This window comes from Triticum aestivum, chromosome 3B (assembly GCF_018294505.1).
Source record: "Triticum aestivum cultivar Chinese Spring chromosome 3B, IWGSC CS RefSeq v2.1, whole genome shotgun sequence".
Taxonomy (NCBI): domain Eukaryota; kingdom Viridiplantae; phylum Streptophyta; class Magnoliopsida; order Poales; family Poaceae; genus Triticum; species Triticum aestivum.
Genome location: NC_057801.1, coordinates 525,475,170 through 525,491,692, shown reverse-complemented (window position 1 = coordinate 525,491,692; position 16,523 = coordinate 525,475,170).

Below are 16,523 nucleotides of genomic sequence, written 5' to 3'. Positions count from 1 at the left end.
GCTGAACCAACGTGTTGGTGTTACTAAATCAGCCTTACCCAGTACTGCCATCATGTTTGCCAGTAGAGCACGCTTCTGTCCTCCATTAACTGACATATGGGCCCTCTTGTGGTAGACCGACATGTCATCGGTGTAACTATTTACAATCCGAAGGATGGTATATCCTGGTAGTAGTAATAGAATTGAGATTTAATGCACTTTCTTCCCCGTGTTACACTCTTCTTCCTCCTCTCTTCTTCTTCCTCCTCTCTTCCCCATCATCGGTCGCACACCATTTCCCCCCGCTCACTGCTGCTTGCCCGCGCTATCTTCCTTGGTAGCTCGCGTGTACCATATCCCCCCGCTCACTGCTCGGCCACACGAGGAGAAGCTTCTTCGCTCGCCCGCCCGAATCCACTTCCCCGCTGGCTCGCAGGCACCGAAAACCCCAATGGCAGAACCGACTGACACGTAGAGCCGTTATTGGAATTCCCTCCCCGATGTTCTCTTGGAGAAGATATGTAATCGTATGGACCTACACAGCACCGTCCGTCTGGCCGCATGCTCGGTGTCTTTGTACCATCTACTCATCTACAACCGGCCGGCTCTTTTCAAGACACCCTGCTTGCTGATGCCCGATCCTCGTAGGTGGCCCAGACACCGACTTGACGATCCTACGGAGGTTGTTGTGGTGCCCCTCGACATGCTACCACTACCCGTCCACCTGCCCTTCATGCGCGGCCACTACTGGGAGGGCATGAAGGCCGACTGGATCGTCCTCATCCACCAATCCGGTAGTCCGTGGCGTCTCGTGGATATCTACACCCAGCAAGAGATCACCCTTCCATCTTTGGATACCGCCGCCATCGAGCCTCGAGGCCCGCCGGACACTCCTGCCTACTACACACGAGACGCGTAGAGCTTTTGGATTGACCTCTGTTTGCTGAAGGTTGTAATCTGCGAAGTGCCCACACCATCAGAAGACTACATGGATTACAAGCTCATTGCCGTGTTCAACATGGGATTAGTCTATCTGGAATCCGGTCGCCATACATGGTTATGGCTCATCATCGATCCTCTTCACCCAACACTTTTGTCTGATGCTATAGTGCACGATGGCATCATTTATGCGGTCGACGCAAAGATTGGCTGCCTATACTGGTGGAATCTATCGTCGTGTAATTGTTCTATCTCATCTCATCTATACCTTAAGAATACGACTACCTATTCATTGTTACAAATTTAGAATATATAGTATGTCTATAACCACATCATTGCTATATGTTCCTCTCATTTCCTAGAATTTCATGACCACACATGTTATTGCTTAGAGTTGATATGATAACTGTAGTAAGTGCTATGGTAGAATATGAGTAGGCCCTGTCATATCTGTTTTCCTCTCATTGTTACATGATGTTTGAACCATGATATATTGCTAGAATATGAAAGCCATTGGCTTATTTTTTTTTAATTTGGGGTGTGATTATGACCACAGCATTGCAATTCTCTGTCTATGATATGTGTCCCTATTATAATAATATTAATTCCACGCATACTCTGAACATGATTGTTTATTTTTGTCCTTTTGGTCTCCAATTTGAATTGTTGCAGCAGACGCAAATGCGCTGGCCTTCATGATTCCAGGACCTGGAATCATACCAGCCGATGGGTGGTGGTTTATCTCTCGTTCAGCTGACGGTGGTCATTTGATGCTCATTTGCACGTACCAAATTGACCTAACCATTTCATCAAACCACATGCAGTACAATGCCTGGGGCGTTCGTGACATTGATGGCTATGGCTACTTCGTGTTCGAGAAAGATCCCAGCTCCGTTGGGCCAGGCGTATTCAACTGGAGGCGGGTTTACAGCCTCGGCAACCACTCCATGTTCCTCGGGCTCAATTATTCGATCATCCAACAATCATCAATCATATCACCGACGATGATTACCGTGCTATGCAACTTCCATTCGCCAGGGGGGACTGTGTTTACACATCATACCATGGGTTTCATGAATCACCATATCAAGAGATTCGTCGACACAGCTTGTTGCGAGATAATATTCAGTGTGTGAAAGGCATGAAGCTTCCATGCAATGGATGGCTTTTGCAAACCTAACATGCGGCGATGTGGTTCATGCCAACAGCAAATATGCACAACTTGATTCGTACTGATATGTAGACTGAGCCATGTAATCTGCTGCTGTAGCACGACCCTCTTTTGTTAGATTGTTGTTAGTTTGAAGCACTCCTCTGGTTTGAAGGATAGATACCTTTCTAGGATCAAGTGCATCCTAACTCACCTGCGCAGGATGTACTGATAATGACGATGGAGATGATGTGCAGTATATATATATATATATATATATATATATATATATATATATATATATATCACTTAGGCTTCAAGTGCGTAGTTGTTAGTTAAACCTATGGTTAAAATGTGACACTAAATACGACTAGTAAGTAGTACAGTAGCGGTACTAGTATACGTCGGTCAAATTATTCATCATGTCCACACATTGAATTGACGTGTCAACACGTTGCGCGTGAGGTGACACAAGAATCCCGGCGGTGTGTTCGGGTATTCTGGACTTCAGATTTGGAGTAGCACTTATCTGTCGAAATCTTTCATCATTCACTTAAAACAGTCGATTGATCATACATTGAGTACCATATAACTGGAATTAACCCATGCAAGTCGAAGAATGATTGACCGGTGCTGCCGGCTGGCGTAAGTTCGATCCCACGGATCAGGAGCTAATCGAGCACCTTGAGGCCAAAGTGAGTGCTGACAGCGCGAGATCTCACCCTCTCATCGATTTGTTCATACCAACCATCGACAACAAGCACGGCATATGCTACACCCATCCTGAGAAATTTCCAGGTAAGACACCGATCGGCCGTCTACTTGCACAAACATATTCTTTTGTTTATAGCTCTATTTTTCTTTTTAGACGAAGACCTGGTGAAGCAATTACAATTTGACAATTAATAAAAAGTGAAACAAGTGACCGCAACATGCCAAAGATGTTATGAAAATGCCAACTACGTACACCAAAACATGTATTCGACAATACTGTAGGTATCACACTGAGTGTCCTAAGCAAGCATTTCTTCCAGCACAATTCCAGGGGGTTCAAAAGGGGCACGTGGATGCGTCGCAAGATACAGTCGGAGTGCGGCATGCACGTGATGTGGCACAACATCGGCAATACCTTGCCGGTGATGGTCACGGCCGGCAGACGGGCAACAAAAAGGTTCTGGTGCTGCACACCAACAAGAACTTCGACCAGCAGAGGACCAACTGGGTGATGCACCAGTACCACCTTGGGGACCTGGAGAAAGAGAAGGAGAGGGAGCTGGTCCTCTGCAAGATTTTCTACCAGACGAACACTAGGGCCGAGAGTAAAAAGATTATAAGTTAGTTTGGTATTGGTACTTGTACTACCTTGTCGTCCGCAAGTTGCTATTGTTGTTAACGATCTTTTGGTACGAACTTGGCATTTGCTTCCAACCATCATGCCGAGGGTCGACGTGGATATAAAGCTGATTCATTTGTTTCGAAACGAATTTTCAGGCACCTGATTTTTATTTGATGGGTAGCATAAGCACCTGCCGTTTGAATTCCCAGTTCTCCAAATTTTTTGAAACAAGTGCATGCTCTTATTATCATGATGAAAACACAATATCCCTGCTGCATCCCAGTTATCAGTCTATACTTGCAGAATTCTCTCATTTATTGAGCATGTATATTGTTTTTTCAGGTCGAGCAAGTTTCAACTGAGCTGTAGACTGCCCAGGCTTGGTTTTGTTTTTAACAGGCCCATCCCATGACGACAATGGGGCACAAAGATCCAGCAGGTATCTACTGGCCTCTGGCCTGCCAGCGTTAGTTATATTTTGTCTTACAACATCCACAGGCACTTTTTTTTACTGAATCAAACACACAGCCCATTTCTATTTTCCTCTTGAAACGCATGTCCTACATCCGTTTTCTAATCTCTACCTATAGTTTTACTAGTTCATATACATGTATCATTATATTGAAAATACATAAAATTCACTTTTCATACTTACATCCTTATTTCTGTTGTTGTTTTCCCTCCCAGCACTGATTTTTTTTACCACTGGTTTTCCCTTAAACCAACTCAATTGTCCCACGTCTTATTTGCTTACAAAAACAAAACGATTTTTTTTGGAAAATCAATAAGTTCTTAAAAAAATGTTTATCATTTCGGGATTACAAAAGTTCAAACTCCATAGAAATATGCAAAATAAGGTTGAACTTTTTGACCGTGGTCCTGGGCAGAAAATGGGTTGTAATAAATTACTTAAGAATTAGCAAATGGGCTGCAAATTATTAAAAAATAGCAAATGGGCTCTATGTTGTCTGCCACAGATTTGGAGGAACTTGTGGGCCTACTAAGTTCATGCGTACACAAGGTTTATCAAAAAAGAAACTTAGTCAACAATCGACTCTACTAGCGTCAGACCGTTAGATGTCAATCTAACGGCAATCGTGCTTCTTCAGTCTCTGATCTTCCTGCCCCAGCCGCCCAAACCAGCACCGTCGGAACCACCTGCTCTCGCCTCCTGTGGCCGGCTGTGCTACCGGGCAGGACTCACGGCCCCATCATATACTCGCATCCCTGGCCTATCTATCCCTCTACTCACCCACACCTCCTGTTATTTTCCGGCGACGGCAGCCAAACCAGTCAACCCTCGTACTCTCCATCGTGTGGGTAGCCACTACCGTGTCTTCCCCGGCTCTGTGTTGTTCCCTTCGTTGGCCTCGCCGTTGTCCACCGCCCTGGTGCTCTCGGTGCGGTGTGGTCAACGTGGTCAACGAACGACATCCATCGGAAGTGGACTGTACGTGGAGAGGCTGACAGCTGGGTCCATGGCCGCACACAAGGAAATGCCTCCTTATTACGCGCAAAATAATGATTCCTCCACCTGACATCTGGGACCCGACGGAAGGGCCTCTGTATTTCACGAAAAATACATTCCCTTCGCTGACAGGTCGGACCCACCAACTATATCTTCGCACGCAAGGAAGTGCCTCCTTATTGCACACAAAAAAATGAATATCCCCTGCCAGCTGGGACCCATCATAGTGGGAGGCTGACTTGTGGGCCTACTAAGTTGACGGGGACGGAGGGCTTTGTCAACTTAGTCAATATGAACGATTCTAGCTCCAGTGACCGTACGATGTCCATCCAACGGCCTTAGTGCTTCTTCAACCTCTGGTCTTCTTGCTCCAGCCGCCCAAAGCAGCGCCGGTCGTGCCGCATGCTCCTGCCTCTCGTGGTCGGCTGTGCTGCCGCGGAGGTCTCACCGCCCCTACTATTCTCACCGCTGGCCAAGCCCTGCGGCGATGGAAGCCTCACACCGCAGCCGAACCAGTGAACCCTCGTACTCCTCTCTGCGCGGGCTTCCACTACCCCGTCTTCCCCGGCTCCGCGTCGTCCTCTTCCTAGGCCTCACCATCGTCCACCGCCCTGGTGCTCTCGGCGCGGCATGGTCAAGGAACGGCTTCCATCGGACGTGGACTGTACGTGGAGAGGCTGACAGCTGGGTCCACGGCCGCAGCAAGGAAGTGCCTCCTTATTACGTGCAAAATAATTATTCCTCCACCAGACAGCAGGGCCCACCGGACGGGCCACCGTATTTTGTGAAAAAACGTTTCCCCTCTGGCTGCTGGGACCCACCAGCTACATCTTCACACGCAAGGAAGTGCGTCCGGGCAAAAAAACGATTCGTCCCCCTGATTGCTAGGACCCACCAGCTACATCTTCGCAGGCAAGGAAGTGCCTAATAGTCGGGACCCACCTGGTCGAAGCGTACATAGCGTTGTCATTCTGGTCGCGAATGTGTACATACATACTGGTCGATGTAGAGGCGCACACGTGTCTTAGTAGAGGCGCGCACGTAGCATGTACACGTACGTACAATAGCTAGTGTGCAAGAAAGAAAATACGGCCACGTACGTACATACGGGCAGGGTCTCGAATGCCTACTTGCGCATATGTACGGCCAGGGCTCGTGTACATGGCTGGGTCAGAATGGAGAAACAACGTCATCGTCGTGTTCATGGGGAGCCAACCGGCTGGGTCGGAACGGAATGCGTTGTCGTGTTCATCGGGAGGGCTTGGACGGAACAGCCGATGGAAACGAGGCATGGCGTACTGCAGAACGGAGGAAACGGCCTTGTGTTCGACCGGCCACGTTCGAAATGGGATCCTATTCATCGGGAGGGGTCTGGCGTACCGCAAAACGGAGGAAACGGACCTCCTACGGTCAAAACGGGGGTCCTTTTGATCGGGAGGGGTGTGGCTTACTACAAAACGGAGGAGACGAACTTGTGTTGGCGCGCTACGGTCGAAAAGGGGGTCATGTTCATCTGGAGGGGTATGGTGTACCACAAAATGGGACTCCACGGGATATTGTTCATCTCCACCGTCAACCCCCTCCAGCCTCCACGGGCTACTGTTCATCCACCGTCGACCTCTTCCAGCCTCCACCTGCGACTGTTCATCCACGGGCTCCTGTTCATCCAGCCTCCACCGCGCGCTACTCCACCGGCTACTGTTCAACCACCCCTCCATGGGCTACTGTTCATCCAGCCATCCACCGTCTACTGTTCATCCTGCCCTCCACGGGGTGGTCCTGTTCATCCTGCCCTCCACGGGGTCCTGTTCATCCAGCCCCAACCGGCTCGAACGATCGGGGTCATGTTCATCCAGAGGCAACGCCACGAGGTCCTGTTCATCCACCCCCACCGGGAACTATTCATCCAACCCCCCCCCCCCCCAGCAACGCTCACTGTTCATCTAGAGGCAGCATCGATCAACTTCAGTTAGCAGCAGTAGCGAAGGAATCGCTCGATCGGGTTCAGTTAATAGCCATCGATCCATCGCTCGAGTTCAGTAACGCATAGCCTGCAGTGCAATCGCTCGGGTTCAGTTCGAGCCCAACGCCTCGCTCGGGTTCAGTTAGAGCCCAACGCCTTGCACACACATGCGTACGTATGAGAGAAACGTGCATCGCTCGGCCCCCGACCACCCACCGTAACCGAGGACTCCCCTATATTTTCCGCGCGCTCGCTTCTACCATGGTTTTTTCCGTCATGGACGGCCCAAAGAATGTCATGCAGCTGCGTCTCCGGCCCGCCCAGGATGAAAAGCCCATTTTCTGTCATGGTTTTTTGTCATAGAAGTAGGACCCCACCACATCTAAGATGATACCGTGTTTGTCACAATTATTGTCATAGAAGTGTCATAAGTATGACAGAAAAGATTTTCGTTCGGCCCAAAATGTCACGGATGTGTCTTTTTTTGTAGTGTTTCCTTTTTTACTTCTTCTAATATATACATTTAACAGCTACTACCAATAATAGAATTTGTATACCGCCAGCGTTTCTGCAAAGATGACAATTATTTATCTAACTAGAGAACTGAAGATTTTAGAAAACGTAAACTACCAACCAGATAACTATGAAATTTACCACCTTCAAACTTGGCATGTCACTTACAATTCTTCTACCATTTTGGGTCATATCTGAAATTTAGTGATATGGCTTGATCAGTCAATTTCAGTTTGCTTAGTTGTCTTTGAGATAACATGCAAAGGAGATTCTGAGCATGAATGTGTTTGTAAAAGATGAACATATTGACTAATTGTTTATCTTATACTCCAGTTCAGTATTATGAATACGGTTTTGGTCTTGGGCAGGTGAACTTCACCACCCTAATGTTTTATCTCTACTCTGTTTCCATGGATATGATCAAGTCCAATCTCTGAATGAACTAAAGAACTGCAGAATTTAGTAAATGAGGACTACTAACCAGATAACTTCAATTTTTACATAAGAAGTGGTTGGGACCTCGTGTTGGCAGTGGGGAGCCCTGGCCGGCACATTGAGGAAGATGATCTGGAGCATAAGCTCGAGCGTGATGGAGTTGTGGACGGCACCAAGCACGTCGGTGGACTGACGTCACAGGTGCCATTGCTGGAACCTGTAGCTCCATCTCTGGCTTTACACATGGTGTCGCGCGAACTGATGTGCGTGCATCACCGGGCCAACTGGGACGAGGAGGTAGAGGCGCGCCGGCGGACGGGGGGTGGAGGTGCGCTGGCGAATGGGAGGAGGCGGGGGCAGGGAGGATGGTGTCGGGCGGCGCCACACACGGGGAGGGAGGCGGCAGCACGCAGGGAGGGAGGCGGCGGCGTGGTGGTGAGGCATAGTATGAAAATGAGAAGAATGGGGAGAAACCTGCATGTGACAAACATAACAAAATGTTCAGAACTAGTATCGCAGCATAATAATATGTGAGTACAAAGATTAGAAGGAATAGGAAACTCAAGCGTACTCTCAGTTCAGAGGAGTGCAAGCATTTGGTACAGCCAGACGCAACCTTATTTGAGCATCTTCCTACCAAAAAGTTCATGCCAAGATGTATCAAGGTTCAAGATAAAGAATAAGGAAAGTAAGCACCCAACTCTTACTTTATCCTATAAACAATGCACAGACATGTAAAAGAAAGATCTACAATATATATCACTAACTGAAACTTTGACTACACGGCGCAAAACTCTCGGTAACACGATGTCGACTTATAACATTACTACTACAACGATACAATTCATTGTTTGAATTTAAAACTATTCCTCATAATGGACATACATATCCTATAGTTGGTCTTATGATGCTAGCTAGCTTTACAGGAAAAAAACATAGACCTACAAACGTACAGGAAAATCATGCACCCAAAAATCTTTATATATATATCCCATTGTTTGAACTTGCTCCACGACAATCTTTGAACCTCCTACAAGAAAAGAATATATATCATACATCATTTTTTATTTGTATCTTGCTCAATCATGCACTCCATCAATTGATTTAAAATAGTGTAGGTTCATTTTAGCAAGTCAAGATTTGGAAACTAAATCAATCAAAGCACACAGATGTAATCCTCAACAGCCATCATCAAACTAAACTTGATTTGCAATTTCTTCAGAAATTGGAACAAATAGAGGACAACCGAGCAATGAGAAGAGGCCCTCCTTACAGTGAAGAAATAGGGGTTGACGGGGATGGAGGTGGACATCCAGAACTAGAGGATCCTAAAGGACTCAAATTTTATTATTAGTTCACTATAGTAATCCTAATCAGTTGGTCTTTTTAGTACTCCGCAAGGTGCCACATCTGTACTAACTATAGCGATGTATTTATACTGCCACAAAACACACCTGAAACATCACAAGAACATAAAAAAGAATGTTTATTAGTTCACAAACCTATCAACAATAGTAGTCCTGCTGCTCCAGTGCAGCTGCCGTTGTTGATTTTCTTCTAAAAAACCACATTGAATTGTTGTAACAAAACATAGTGAAACTTTAAACCGCAAGATTTAGCAAGACAAAGATGAACCACTAGTCTACTAACCAGAAGAACTGAATGAATTACAAATTTTGAACTTTTCCTAATGCTTTGTAAGCCGGACAATGGTCGAACGGTGATGTATTGTTGTAAATTAGAAAACAGTAGTCAGTATTTTTTTCATTAACCAATTACATCAAACTAATTTAGAGAATGTACTTCTTGGCAGCAACACAATGAACCTCCATGAAAATAAAATTTGTACCACTTTCTCTCCAATGTACGAGCCATGCTAACAAAAAATAGAATTCATGGGAAAAAATTCTTCTCTTTTCAAACATTAACACAAACACCTGGCACAAAATCTCTATGACGGGAGCAGCAAGAGACAGGTGGTGACCTCGATGTGTGACGACCTACGGCGTAGACGGCTACAACAAGTAGAGGAGGGGGATGTGGAGAAGGTGAGCTCTGCCTCAAGCTCATAGGGGAATGTCTCCACGGACGGCGCAGGGGGGAGAGGTGCCCCGCGGCAGGGCGACGACCAGCGGTAGGAAGTTGAATGACCCACTGTGTCTGGGGGCCGGCGGAGGAACATGTCGCGGCGGCTTCTAGGCAGGGAGCCAGGCAGCGCTCCGGGGAGGAAGACTAGAGGAAGAGCGCTGGGGAAGGAATCAGGCGGCGGCACGCTGGGAGGTAGCCGGGCGGCAGAGCGATGGCAAGGGAGCCGGGCGGCGGCATGCAGGAGAGGGAGCCGGGCGGCGACGCGCTGTGGAGGGATCCGGCCGGCGGCTCGCTGAGCTGGGATCCGGCCGGCGGCGCGCTGGCACTACAAAAAAACACACATCCATGACATTTTGGGCCAAACGAAATTTTTTCTGTCATACTTATGACACTTCTATGATGATAGTTGTGACAAAACCTGGTATCATCATAGATGTGGTGGGCTCCTACTTCTATGACAAAAAATCATGATAGAAAATGGGCTTTTCATCCTGGGCGGCCCGGAGACGCAGCTGCATGACATTCTTTGGGCCGTCCATGACGGAAAAAATGGTGGTAGAAGCGAGGGCGAGGAAAAATTCAGGGAGTTCCCGGTTACGGTGGGTGGTCGGGGGCCGAGCGATGCGCGTTTCTCTCGTACACGTACGCGCGTGTGTGCAATGCGTTGGCTCTAACTGAACCCGAGCGAGGCGTTGGGCTCTAACTGAACCCGAGCGATTGCACTGCAGGCTACGCGTTACTGAACCCGAGCAATCGAGCGATTCCTTCGCTACTGCTGCTAATTGAAGCTGATCGATGCTGCCTCTGGATGAATAGTGAGCATTGTAGGGGGGTTTGGATGAACAGTGAGCGTTGCGGGGGGGGGGGGTAGATGAACAATGAGCGGTGGGGTGGATGAACAGGATCCCGTGGCGTTGCCTCTGGATGAACAGGACCCTGATCGATTGAGCCGGTTGGGGCTGGATGAACAGGACCCCGTGGAGGGCTGGATGAACTGGACGACCCCGTGGAGGGCTGGATGAACAGTAGATGGTGGAGGGGTGGATAAACAGTAGCCCATGGAGGGGTGGTTGAACAGGAGCCCGTGGAGAGGGGTGGTTGAACAGTAGCTGGTGGAGTAGCGTGCGGTGGAGGCTGGATGAAGAGGAGCCCGTGGAGGCTGGAGGAGGTGGACGGTGGAGGAACAGTAGCCCGTGGAGCTGGAGGAGGTCGACGGTGTAGATGAACAGTATCCCGTGGAGTCCCGTTTTGCGGTACGCCACACCCCTCCTGATGAACAGGACCCCCGTTTCGACCGTAGCGCTCCAACACAAGTCTGTTTCGTCCGTTTTGCGGTACGCCACACCCCTCCCGATCAACAGAAACCTCGTTTCGACCGTAGGAGGTCCGTTTCCTCCATTTTGTGGTACGCCAGACCCCTCCCGATGAACAGGATCCCGTTTCGAATGTGGCTCATCGAACACAAGGGTATTTCCTCCGTTCTGCGGTACGCCATGCCTCGTTTCCATCGCCTGTTCCGTCCAAGCCCTCCCGATGAACACGACGACGCATTCCGTTCCGACCTAGCCGGTTGGCTCCCCATGAACACGGCGATGACGCTGTTTCTCCATTCCGACCCAGCCATGTACATGAGCCATGGCCGTACGTATGTGCGAGTAGGCGTTTGAGACCCCGCCCGTATGTACGTACGTGGCCGTATTTTCTTTTTTGCACCCTTGTTGTTGTACGTACGTGTACATGCTATGTGCGTGCCTCTACTATGACACGTGCGCGCCTCTACTAAGACACGTGCACGCCTCTACATTGACCAGTGTGTACATACACATTCGTGACCAGAATGACAATGCTATGTACGCTTCGACAAGGTGGGTCCCGACTGTTAGGCACTTCCTTGTGTGCGAAGATGTAGCTGGTGGGTCCCAGCAGTCAGGGGGTGAATCGTTTTTTTTGCCCGAACACACTTCCTTGCGTGCGAAGATGTAGCTGGTTTGTCCCAGCAATCAGGGGGCGAATCATTTTTTTTTGCCTGTAATATGGACGCACTTCCTTGCATGTGAAGATGTAGCTGGTAGGTCCCAGCAGTCAGGGGGGAAACATTTTTTAAAAAAATACAGTGGCCCATCCGATGGTTCCCTGCTATCAGGTGGAGGAATCATTATTTTCTTGCTGCGGCCGTGGACCCAGCTGTCAGCCTCTCCACATACAATCCACGTCCGATGGAAGCCGTTCCTTGACCACGTTGACCACGCCGCACCGAGAGCACCAGGGCGGTGGACGACGGCGAGGCCTAGGAATGGGACGACGCGGAGCCGTGGAAGACGCGGCAGTGGAAGCCTGCACGGAGAGGAGTACGAGGGTTCACTGGTTCGGCTGTGGTGTGAGGCTGCCGTCGCCACAGGGCCTGGCCAGCGGTGGGAATAGTAGGGGCGGTGAGGCCTCCGCAGCAGCACACCCAGCCACGGGAGACAGGAGCATACGGCACGACCGGCGCTGCTTTGGGCGGCTAGAGCAAGAAGACCAGAGGTTGAAGAAGCACTACGGCCCTTGGATGGACATCGTACGGTCACTTGAGCTAGAATCATTCATATTGACTAAGTTGACAAAGCCCTCCGTACCCGTCAACTTAGTAGGCCCACAAGTTAGCCTCCCACCAAGGTGGTTCCCAGCTAACAGGGGGGTATTCATTTTTTTGTGCGTAATAAGGAGGCACTTCCGGTGGGTCCGAGCTGACTGCGGGGGGAATGTTTTTTTCGCGAAGTACGGTGGCCTGTCCGGTGGGTCCCAGCAGTTAGGGGGGAAACGTTTTTTTCGTGAAATAAGGTGGCCCGTCCGGTGGGTCCCTGCTGTCAGGTGGAGGAATAATTATTTTGCGCGTAATAAGGAGGCACTTCCTTGCGGCCGCCGTGGGCCCAGCTGTCAGCCTCTCCACGTACAGTGCTCTTCCGATGGAAGTCGGTCGTTGACCACGCCGCACCGAGAGCACCAAGGTAGTGGACGATGGCGAGGCCTAGGAAGGGGACGACACGGAGCCGGGGAAGACTCAGCAGCGGAAGCCCGCGCGGAGAGGAGTACGAGGGTTCACTGGTTCGGCTGCGGTGTGAGGTTGTCGTTGCCGCAGAATAACAGGGGGTGTGGGTGAGTAGAGGGATGGCCTGGCCAGCGGTGGGAGTAGTACGGGGTGGTGAGGCCTCCGCGGCATCACAGCCGGCCACAGGAGGCAGGAGCACATGGCACGACCGGCGCTGCTTTGGGCGGCTGGAGCAAGAAGACCAGAGGTTGAAGAAGCACGACGGCCGTTGGATGGACATCGTACGATCACTGCAGCTAGAATCGTTTATATTGACTAAGTTGACAAAGCCCTTGGTACGCGTCAACTTAGTAGGCCCACAGCTCGGATTTGGCAGAGAACATATAGCCCATTTGCGATTTGTAAGAATGTACAGCCCATTTTTTAAATCTAATGGAATTTATTACAGCCCATTTACAGTTTGTTAAAAGTACAGCCCAACTTCTAGCTAGGAGAACGATTAATAATTTCAAACAGCCGCTCAAAACAGAATTCAAAAAAATTCCCACATTTTGATGGGATCCGAAATATTTTTATCCGAAATTTCTAGTCAGGTTAAATATAATTTCAAAATAAAGTTGTATTACGTTAAAATCCAACAAAATATTGCGCGCGCAACAAGTAATGAAATTAAAACTTTCAAATTCCAAAAATAATTTATTTTTTAAACTAATTACGCGTTTGGTGCATAGTTACTGCCCAGTTATTATAATTACATCCCATTTATTATTTCTTAATGTCCATTTTCTTGTTAAGCCTAATGCATACCTCCTAGGAAAGTTTGCAGCCCAGTGGGGCGGAGAATAACAAGTTGACCCGGATATTGTGTACAATTGCCGGCCCAGTTGCATTGCTGATGTTGAAAAAAAAGGCATGTGTAGTATAGTACAACCTAACATGGCTACTCAGTCCACATTCAGCGACGCCAGAAAGGCCCAAACAAGGCTTCTATACAACTTTTTGAAGTCACTGAGCTCAATTAATAACTTAAGAAAAAAGTTAGATTATAGTGGAACCTAATTAAAAGCTGTCACGAGCAAATAAATAATTCAATGGGTCCCACTTGTGCGTGTGTGCGTGTGTGTGAGTGCGTGTGTGTGTGTGTGTGAGGGAGAGAGAGATAGAGAGAGAGACCCATCGGTCGATGCTCGTAAATACATCTTTCAGCCATATGCATTGCTGATGCTCAGTAAAAACTTATATAGTTGACCCAATCATATAGAACATCATAGCACACTGAACTCACATACAAAAATTTCACACAGGCGGCACAATCAAGATGGAAGCAGTGGATCGCTACGGGTAGGGCTATGTTGAAACCAACGAAGTCGTACATAACGGCTCATCGTCTTTATCAAAGACGGGGAAATATCTTGAATGCTCTGCAAAGAAAACAGACAGACAACACAATAAGTTCTGCTAGCACATTAAGTTGACGTACAGCCCTTTCTAAAAAAAGTTTAGGTACAAAATTAGAACAGGTCACAATCAAATGTACTGGCATATCAGTGCTTCACACACATAGCTCGGATTTAACTAGTATCTGACAAGATTCAGTTGTTACCTCAAATTAGAGCACATCCAGGCAGCCAGCCCTGCCTCTTCTCCCAAAGAAGCAGTGGCCTCCGCCGCACGATGGAGCAGGTCATGTGCCATCCATCGTTCTGAGCAACACGGGGAAAGTCTGACGTTGACTCCTGTAATGGACGTCGTCGACGGACCCTGGCACCAGCGGCGGCGGTGGGACTTCGATTGATGGATTGACCACTTCTTCGACATGCACGAACACTCGATACAGGTACATCCCTAACATGGTCCGCAACGGCCTTGGTGGCGACGAATAGTACAACCTCGGTTCCTGCACCGGTATCTCAACACCAATCACCTTCGGTATGGTGGACAGCTTCTTCATCCGTGCCATAATCGTCAGAGCCCAGCTGTCTGGAGGAACAAACATACTTACGAGCTCACCTCCAAGGTCGTTGATAAGCTCGTTCATGGACTCACTATTCCAAGCACGTCGAGGCATGCCGTGGAAGGTAAGCTTTGTTAGAAACTCAAGCTCATAGGGCACCGAGCCCCATCCAGGGTGCCACCAATCAAAGCTCACCAGCGCGCCATCGCAGAACAAACGCCAGGAAGATTCGAACACACGACTGCAGTCAAAAGTTGTCCGGAACCTGATGAAGAAATCAGCCGGTGGCGGACAGACTTCGACGAGCAAGTCACTTATTTGGATGCCGTGCGCAATGCCAAGAGCTTTGACAAGGTCGTCCAGCGAGATGGGAGGTCGGTCGCTGTTGATGGTTACCATCAGCACTTCGCCGGCAAACTGGTCGTCAAGCGCCGCCATGCCACTATTGAGCGACAGCATGCAGCGACCGAAGGCAGGACATACCTCAGGATCTCCGGCTCGGAGATCCGCGTTGACCGGCGACATGATAGTGCGCTTGAGTACAGGGAGTACAGGAGGGGGATTTGGGGGAACTGGAGTAGGAATCGAGGTTCCGGAGGTGGGGAGGGGCGGGAGACTGGGGATCAAAAGGTAGCATGAATTTCGAGCACGCGCCAATATGCTCTCGGCGCGCAAGCGCACGAAAACACCGGTGGCGCCTACATGTCAGCCAAAGAGTCCTTATTCTTTCCATTTTGGAGAGCCCGGCCTTTTTTTCAGGATCTTTTGAGAGCCCGGCCTGAGAGTCATAATTGACATGTTTGGCATTGCGTTACTACTCGGCCCATATTCAACGACAACTCACTAGCCCAAACAAGTGTACATCATCAAAAAGACACTAAGCTCAAATTATACAACTTGAAAAAAGGAGATATACTCTGAACACTGGAGAATGGTGATGTCCTCATTTAGCCCACCAGTAGTTCGAGACAATAAACAGTTCGAAACAATGATATATACAACATTCAAACACTGACTAGTGACTACTACTGACATAAACAGCAAGACATGATAGTTCATAAGAAGTCTTGCTACACCACAAAAACTGTGACGCCCGGATAATTAAGCTACACTAACCCTCTACTAATGATGCCATGTCACCTAGATTACTATTACTAACCTCGCGTTAGTTCGAAACTGATTCAAATTCAAATTCAAGATCAATGAAACAATAGAAGTTTTTAAATATTAAAACTAGAATGTTCGGAGTGATCCAACTAATGCATAGCTAATTATGGTGGAGAAACCACATTTTCATAAAATAATCAAGTGCTCCAAGATAAGTAAAACAATAGCTGAAACAATTTTTAAATGTCTCTTAAATGATTAAATTATTGCAAACCACTTTTCATATACAAAAATAATTGTGGCGGTGGTGTAACTACTATTACTAATTAAGGTGCTAGTAGTTTTTGTAAACCTAAATTAACAAAAAAAGGAAACTAAGGTAAAACAGAAAAGAAATAAAAGAAAAGAAAAACATTTCAAAATTAAACAAAAGGATAAGACCCCCCCCCTCCGGCCAACCGACCCAACACGGGCCCAGTTGGCCACTTCGGCCAGCTCAGCCGCGCCTACTAACCCACCCACTATCTAGAAACCCTAACCCGTAACCCCCCACTCCCCCCACT